General features: G+C 59.0%; 2 non-coding genes across 2 annotated transcripts; both read left to right on the forward strand.

Annotated features, from left to right (window-relative positions):
- Positions 1-4,101: 4,101 nt before the first annotated feature.
- Positions 4,102-5,940, forward strand: LOC145656739 (18S ribosomal RNA). Its single transcript, XR_014122334.1, has one exon. It is a non-coding gene; the product is annotated as an 18S ribosomal RNA (ribosomal RNA).
- Positions 5,941-6,822: 882 nt separating this feature from the next.
- On the forward strand, positions 6,823-6,976 carry LOC145656746 (5.8S ribosomal RNA). The gene has a single exon (XR_014122341.1). It is a non-coding gene; the product is annotated as a 5.8S ribosomal RNA (ribosomal RNA).
- Positions 6,977-7,500: the final 524 nt, after the last annotated feature.

Below are 7,500 nucleotides of genomic sequence, written 5' to 3' on the forward strand. Positions count from 1 at the left end.
AGTGAATGAAGTGTGCCCAGGCCCAGATCTACTTTGCTGGGCATGACTGTGTTTGACCTCTTGGGCCTGGAAGTCTGGTAGTAGTAGTATGATTTAAAGGCACAAAGTGATTGAAGTGTGCCCAGGCCCAGAGCTACTTTGCTGGGCATGAATGTGTTTGACCTCTTGGGCCTGGAAGTCTGGTGGTAGTAGTAGTATGATTTAAAGGTACAAAGTGAATGAAGTGTGCCCAGGCCCAGAGCTACTTTGCTGGGCATGACTGTGTTTGACCTCTTGGGCCTGGAAGTCTGGTGGTAGTAGTAGTATGATTTAAAGGCACAAAGTGATTGAAGTGTGCCCAGGCCCAGAGCTACTTTGCTGGGCATGACTGTGTTTGACCTCTTGGGCCTGGAAGTCTGGTAGTAGTAGTATGATTTAAAGGTACAAAGTGAATGAAGTGTGCCCAGGCCCAGAGCTACTTTGCTGGGCATGACTGTGTTTGACCTCTTGGGCCTGGAAGTCTATTTCTAGGCTTATATAAAGGGTCAAACTTCTTGAAGTGTGCCCAGGCCCAGAGCTACTTTGCTGTGCATGACTGTGTGACCTCTTGGCCCTGGAATTCTGGTGGTAGTAGTAGTAGTAGTAGTATGATTTAAAGGTACAAAGTGAATGAAGTGTGCCCAGGCCCAGAGCCAGGCCTGGGCAGCAGGGGGCGCTCCTGGCCATGCCCAGCGAGTTTCGTGCGAATCGGACCTGGTCCGGAAGAGATACGAAGGGAAAACTCATTACTCGTCGGGGTGGCACATCCAGGCTCTCGACCCTCCCAAAGCGTCCGACCAGGGTGCACCCTGCCGGGCATGGTTAGCCGCCAGCCCCCTTCCTGGAGGTCTGGTTGGCACGGGGTTTTGATTTATCGGTTTCATATCTCTGGGCTCCTTGGGAGCAGAAAGTCGGTTGAGGGCCCTTTGGAAAGAGCCGGGGCTGCCGTTTAACGCTGTCCAAGCGGCAGGCGAAGCGCACCCACCGTTTTTACGCTATGATTTTTTAAAACCGCCGGGGCGGCAAACACAGGGCCGGTCGGGTTTGAAGACGAATATCTCTTCGGCCCTTGGGAGGAGAGAAGCAGCGCGGGTCACCTTTGAACGCGCTCGCTGCCAGGAACGTCTGGCGTAAAAGTTTCGTGGGAATCGGACGTTCCTAGGCTGAGAAGCGAGCGCCCGCCCTCGGGCGGTCGGGGGCCCCTTTCTCATTCCCCGTCTGGGCTAAAAATACGAGGTCGGACCCGATGGACTCGGGAGACTGGAGAGTACCAGGGAGACCCTGGAAGCAGGCGACCCGACCCACGCTTCGCTGTCTCCTCGGCCCTCGGGAGTAGAAGCGCGGGGACGGTGGCGTGGGCAGCAGGGGGCGCTCCTGGCCATGCCCAGCGAGTTTCGTGCGAATCGGACCTGGTCCGGAAGAGATACGAAGGGAAAACTCATTACTCGTCGGGGTGGCACATCCAGGCTCTCGACCCTCCCAAAGCGTCCGACCAGGGTGCACCCTGCCGGGCATGGTTAGCCGCCAGCCCCCTTCCTGGAGGTCTGGTTGGCACGGGGTTTTGATTTATCGGTTTCATATCTCTGGGCTCCTTGGGAGCAGAAAGTCGGTTGAGGGCCCTTTGGAAAGAGCCGGGGCTGCCGTTTAACGCTGTCCAAGCGGCAGGCGAAGCGCACCCACCGTTTTTACGCTATGATTTTTTAAAACCGCCGGGGCGGCAAACACAGGGCCGGTCGGGTTTGAAGACGAATATCTCTTCGGCCCTTGGGAGGAGAGAAGCAGCGCGGGTCACCTTTGAACGCGCTCGCTGCCAGGAACGTCTGGCGTAAAAGTTTCGTGGGAATCGGACGTTCCTAGGCTGAGAAGCGAGCGCCCGCCCTCGGGCGGTCGGGGGCCCCTTTCTCATTCCCCGTCTGGGCTAAAAATACGAGGTCGGACCCGATGGACTCGGGAGACTGGAGAGTACCAGGGAGACCCTGGAAGCAGGCGACCCGACCCACGCTTCGCTGTCTCCTCGGCCCTCGGGAGTAGAAGCGCGGGGACGGTGGCGTGGGCAGCAGGGGGCGCTCCTGGCCATGCCCAGCGAGTTTCGTGCGAATCGGACCTGGTCCGGAAGAGATACGAAGGGAAAACTCATTACTCGTCGGGGTGGCACATCCAGGCTCTCGACCCTCCCGAAGTGTCCGACCAGGGTGCACCCTGCCGGGCTAAGAGAACAGCCAGGTGAACCCTGGAGGTTCCGAACTCCAGACCCCTGGACCCGACGGCTCAGTCCGCCTCAGGTGCACTACAGAGGTCCTCGGGCTGTCCCTGAGTGCATTAAAACGGAAATCAGAATTACTCCCCCGGGTGGCACTTCCAGGCTCTCGACCCTCCCAAAGTGTCCGACCAGGGTGCACCCTGCTGGGCATGGTTAGCCGCCAGCCCCCTTCCTGGAGGTCTGGTTGGCACGGGGTTTTGCAAATAGGTCCCGTCGGGTATATGGGAGAGCAAAGAGAATCAATGGGGTCCAAGCACTAAATTCATCCAGTGGCGTTCTCTGGAAGCCCAAGGGGAGTCCGAGGGGTGTTCGGCCGGCAAGGGGAGCTCTCCCTCGGACACATGATCAAACGCCTGTCCCCTACCGGAAAGTGGTGTGCTCTGGATGCCCCCCCCCCCCCATCCCCCGAGGGGGGTGCTTATCCCGCGAGGGGAGCCCTCCTCGGGTTAAGTGAACCATCATGCCGATTCCCCTATGGAAGTGGGCACATCCAGGCACACAGTCTGCTTTGCTCTCCCCGACCCGAGTGCGTCTGTTGGGCTGAGTGTACGCCCAGGCAACTGGATCCAATGGCTCAGTCCGCCGCAGCGTGCTTCGACGATGGGTCGTACAGCCATGCCACCAGGGTGGGCGTGTTTGTAAATGTACCAGTGGATTCTCGTCGGCCTGCCACATCCATGGTATCGACCTACCAGGCCTGTCCGACCAGGGGTTGACCCTGGACGGGCACGGTCTGTGGTTTGGCCCTTGTCCTAGATGAAATCGGGCACGGGGTTTTCTGGCCAGGTACCATCGGGTTACTGGGAGAGCGGCTTCGGTCTCCAGGTGAGACCAATGGTGAAGCAGCACGAGGCAATGGAGAGCATGCAAAGCGATGGGGAAGCCATGCACGGCAATGGCCACGAAAAAAAAAAAAAAATCACCACGGAAGGAACGTGAAGAACAAGGAGGAGTGTAGTGACACTGCCCAAAGCTGCCCGGTGTTGCAGGGGTCTATTGGTGTGTTGCTTCCTTGTTTGGTAGAGTGGAGTACCAGACCCGCCAGGGGTAGGCAAACCATTCCCCCTACGGTAAGTGAGGAGCCAGCCATTTGACGAGCGGGTGTCCACGTGTACGGGTGCGAGCGCTATCCCCCCACACGGGGTTAGGCCACGGCCTTAGGTGGACGTCTGCCGACCAGCCCCGGCTGATCCAGAACTTCTGATGTGGAGAGCGGTTTTGACAGATCCTCCCTGGTTCTAGCGGGTCAAGCCTCTGATGGGGGGTGGGGGTTATTTGTAACCCATCCCAGAACTCTCTGGGGGAGACTCAGACGGCCAGTCTGTCTACTCAGTTGTCCTATACTGGTGTCTGTGGTTTGGGAGGAAGGGAGTGCCCTGCTTTGTTGGCCTCCTCTTCAAACCTACCTGGGCCCACGAATCACTCTTCTTGGTTACATCACGAAACGTAGGTTGAGCGAGGCTAGGGGGGAGGGAATTCGACGAGGTCTTTCCCTTGTCCCCCCACCAGCGGCCCACGAAAATCAAAACGGCGTGAAGGGAGGGAACGCCGAAAGCACCTGGAGTCGGCCGTCCGCACCTCCGGAGGAGGTGGACGGGGTACGGTGCGGGCATGACCGGATGGGACAGCTTTGCATCAAGGTGAGAGGTCGGCGTCCGAAGGCCAGAGGGCGGTGCACGTTTACACTGGCCGCGGAAGCTGTCCTGGGTAGCCCTGTATGGCGTCTGGACCTGACGGCGCACGCACTTACAACCCGCTGCTTCCTAGCCCCCGGAAGGGGAGGCGGATGTCACTCGTGGTTCATCCCAGACCACGGTGCAAACTACCTGGTTGATCCTGCCAGTAACATATGCTTGTCTCAAAGATTAAGCCATGCAGGTCTAAGTGCACACGGCCGGTACAGTGAAACTGCGAATGGCTCATTAAATCAGTTATGGTTCCTTTGATCGCTCCACACGTTACTCGGATAACTGTGGTAATTCTAGAGCTAATACATGCAAACGAGCGCTGACCCTTCGGGGGATGCGTGCATTTATCAGACCCAAAACCCATCCGGGGGGCTCGGGCCCCCCGGCCGCTTTGGTGACTCTAGATAACCTCGGGCCGATCGCGCGCCCTCCGCGGCGGCGACGTCTCATTCGAATGTCTGCCCTATCAACTTTCGATGGTACCATAGTCGGCTACCATGGTGACCACGGGTAACGGGGAATCAGGGTTCGATTCCGGAGAGGGAGCCTGAGAAACGGCTACCACATCCAAGGAAGGCAGCAGGCGCGCAAATTACCCATTCCCGACACGGGGAGGTAGTGACGAAAAATAACGATACAGGTCTCTTTCGAGGCCCTGTAATCGGAATGAGCGTATCCTAAACCCATGGGTGAGGACCCATTGGAGGGCAAGTCTGGTGCCAGCAGCCGCGGTAATTCCAGCTCCAATAGCGTATATTAAAGTTGCTGCAGTTAAAAAGCTCGTAGTTGGATGTCGGGAGTGGGCTGGCGGTCCGCCGCGAGGCGTGCCACCGCCTGTCTCAGACCCTGTCTCCCGGTGCCCCCCGGATGCCCTTGGCTGGGTGTCCGGACGGGGCTCGGAGCGTTTACTTTGAAAAAATTAGAGTGTTCAAAGCGGGCCCGCTTCTCGCCTGAATACCTGAGCTAGGAATAATGGAATAGGACTCCGGTTCTATTTTGTGGGTTTCCTGAACCAGGGCCATGATTAAGAGGGACGGCCGGGGGCATTCGTATTGCGCCGCTAGAGGTGAAATTCTTGGACCGGCGCAAGACGGACGAAAGCGAAAGCATTTGCCAAGAATGTTTTCATTAATCAAGAACGAAAGTCGGAGGTTCGAAGACGATCAGATACCGTCGTAGTTCCGACCGTAAACTATGCCGACCCGCGATCCGGCGGCGTTATTCCCATGACCCGCCGGGCAGCGTGAGGGAAACCACGAGTCTGTGGGTTCCGGGGGGAGTATGGTTGCAAAGCTGAAACTTAAAGGAATTGACGGAAGGGCACCACCAGGAGTGGAGCCTGCGGCTTAATTTGACTCAACACGGGAAACCTCACCCGGCCCGGACACGGAAAGGATTGACAGATTGATAGCTCTTTCTCGATTCTGTGGGTGGTGGTGCATGGCCGTTCTTAGTTGGTGGAGCGATTTGTCTGGTTAATTCCGATAACGAACGAGACTCCGGCATGCTAAATAGTTACGCGGCCCTCCGCGGTCGGCGTCAAACTTCTTAGAGGGACAAGTGGCGTTCAGCCACGCGAGATGGAGCAATAACAGGTCTGTGATGCCCTTAGATGTCCGGGGCTGCACGCGCGCCACAATGGTTGGATCAGCGTGTGCCTACCCTACACCGAGAGGTGCGGGTAATCCGCTGAACCCCATTCGTGATGGGGACTGGGGATTGCAATTATTCCCCATGAACGAGGAATTCCCAGTAAGCGCGGGTCATAAGCTCGCGTTGATTAAGTCCCTGCCCTTTGTACACACCGCCCGTCGCTACTACCGATCGGATGGTTTAGTGAGGTCCTCGGATCGGCCCCGCCGGGGCTCCTCGCGGGCCTTGGCGGAGCGCCGAGAAGTCGATCAAACTTGACTATCTAGAGGAAGTAAAAGTCGTAACAAGGTTTTCGTAGGTGAACCTGCGAAAGGATCATTAACGGGTAACGCTGTCCGGCGTGCCTCCTCTCCCGACCCCCTCGACTTCGCCGTCCCCCCGCGTCGGGGCCCAGGGTCGAAAGGGTCTTCGGGGTTGCTGTTACACGTGGTCGCTTGCAGGTCAGGCTGGACAGAAGGCATAAAGGAGGAGCCTAGTCCCTCCCACCCCTTCCTCGTCCTCCGCCTCTTCCTCCGCGTCGTCCTTCAGCACCCCCCCCCCGCAGGCCCCGGTATTCTCTGGGTTCCAGCGCGAGAGACGCGTCGTTCAAAAAACTCGGCGTCCCCGCTCGTCGGGCGAAGGCCGGTTTCCCCTCACCTTGCCGGCAGGAGAAGCGCCTGCGAGTCGAGCGGGTCGTACGGGTCCGTCCCGCGCCCTCCCTCTCGCTCGCACGGCCGCTGCCTCCGTCCACCGCGAGGGGTTTTCCTATTTTGTTGTCCTTGTCATTCATCCCCGTCCCCTTGCTCGCTGACGAGCGGACTTTCCGGGGGGGGTTGCGAGCGCTGCTCCTCGTGGGGCAGGCCATGGCCCTTCCTGTGTTCGTCCGCCCACCGGCGTCCTGGGGCGTGGTGGTGGTGGGTGGCGCAGCCGGTTCCCCTGCTTCTCTCTCTCAGAAAGGAGTCTCAGGGGGACCCCCGGCAGGTACCTAGGGCTTGGCCCACGCTACGTGAGTTCCACCCCTTTCGAGGGGTCGGACGGGGCGGGCGCGGAGGGCCGCGGTTCAAAGACTGACTCGTCTGCCACGTGGGGCGTGTGGGCAAAGCGCAACCCCGCGCCCGTTTCAACACTCGCAGACGGGGGCGCCTGACCGGTTGGTGAAACCTTTTAAACCTGTCTTTGTAGTCGTGGTGAAAGACCTAAACTGAGCCTGAAATAAAAGAGTACAACTCTTAGCGGTGGATCACTTGGCTCGTGCGTCGATGAAGAACGCAGCCAGCTGCGAGAACTAATGTGAATTGCAGGACACATTGATCATCGACATTTCGAACGCACATTGCGGCCCCGGGTCCATCCCGGGGCTACGCCTGTCTGAGGGTCGCTATTCCTATCTGTCGGACCTGCCTTCTCAGGCGGGACCGCGGTTGGAGGTTCGTAGGTGGGGGGGTGCCCCCTGGCCTCCGTCTTCCTAAAAGCAGACGGTTCCCGGTCGCTGTCTCGGTGAGATCCGGTCGGCGGGTTCGCTGCGGTTGAGTGCCCGTTCTCCGTGCACAAGCTTCTCCTCCCCCGCTTCGGTTCGTTTCGGTTCGTTTCGGCTCCGCTCCTGGCCTGGCCAGGAACGTGGTCCCCTGCGCCCGAGAAAGAAGCGAGCGTGGCTGCCGGTGGGTTCTCTCCGCTTTGGCTGCCCACGTTTTCGCTTCTTTTCTCACCCCCTGCGCAGGCGGATCACGGAAAGGTGTCTGTTCTGTTCCGTTACGTGCGCGAGCGGAGGGAGGTTGTTGTTACATGCGTTCCCCCCCCCCCTCCCCCGGTGGGGGGGTGGGGGGGTCGGGGTTCGGGTGGCTCTGCCTCTGGCGTTTTCCTTACGGGCCGACCTGTCCGTGGCACGTCCGTGACGTCCCGACC

This window comes from Electrophorus electricus, unplaced genomic scaffold (assembly GCF_041902795.1).
Source record: "Electrophorus electricus isolate QZ-2024a unplaced genomic scaffold, ASM4190279v1 Scaffold89, whole genome shotgun sequence".
Lineage (NCBI taxonomy): Eukaryota > Metazoa > Chordata > Actinopteri > Gymnotiformes > Gymnotidae > Electrophorus > Electrophorus electricus.